The following is an 865-nucleotide window of genomic DNA, read 5'->3' as shown; positions in this document are numbered from 1 at the left end:
GTGCGCACCACTATCTCATGTGCTTGTTTCAGCGTCTTGTGCCAACTAGTGGAGCTTCACATCGAGTGGCCGATTCAGGATGCGTGAGCGGAATCCGGATTGCTCAGGTACAGCCGTTGGTGCGCACCACTATCTCATGTGCTTGTTTTCAGCGTCTTGTGCAAACTAGTTGGAGCTTCACATCGAGTGGCCGATTCAGGATGCGTGAGCGGAATCCGGATTGCTCAGGTACAGCCGTTGGTGCGCACCACTACCTCATGTGCTTGCCTTCAGCGTCTTGTGCAAACTAGGTGGAGCTTCACATCGGATGCCCGATTTCGTTGACGTAGAATGGATGAAGAGGAAGTGAGGTTAATGTATACCCGATGCAGGATTCGAACCTACGACCATCTGCTCCGTAGGCAGACATTCTATCCAGCTGAGCTAATCGGGCGATGAAGCTAGTCACTTTGATTGATATTAAAGTTGAATACTCTTCCGAAATGGTTTAGGCGGTAATTGGTCAATCCGTCAGAATACGTGAGCGGAATTCGGATTGCTCAGGTACAGCCGTTGGTGCGCGCGACTATCTCATGTGCTTGTTTTCAGCGTCTTGTGCAAACTAGTTGGAGCTTCACATCGAGTGGCCGATTCAGGATGCGTGAGCGGAATCCGGATTGCTCAGGTACAGCCGTTGGTGCGCACCACTATCTCATGTGCTTGTTTTCAGCGTCTTGTGCAAACTAGTTGGAGCTTCACATCGAGTGGCCGATTCAGGATGCGTGAGCGGAATCCGGATTGCTCAGGTACAGCCGTTGGTGCGCACCACTATCTCATGTGCTTGCCTTCAGCGTCTTGTGCAAACTAGGTGGAGCTCACATCGGAT

At 51.4% G+C, this 865-nt stretch overlaps 1 non-coding gene across 1 annotated transcript; it reads right to left on the bottom strand.

Moving 5' to 3' along the window:
• Positions 1-359: 359 nt before the first annotated feature.
• Positions 360-433, bottom strand: Pmar_PMAR013994. Its single transcript has one exon. It is a non-coding gene; the product is annotated as a tRNA-Arg (tRNA).
• Positions 434-865: the final 432 nt, after the last annotated feature.

Source organism: Perkinsus marinus (genome assembly GCF_000006405.1).
Source record: "Perkinsus marinus ATCC 50983 genomic scaffold scf_1104296965132, whole genome shotgun sequence".
Taxonomy (NCBI): domain Eukaryota; phylum Perkinsozoa; order Perkinsida; family Perkinsidae; genus Perkinsus; species Perkinsus marinus.
Note: the sequence above shows the minus strand (reverse complement) of the source record. Positions and strands in the feature narration are given on the sequence as shown.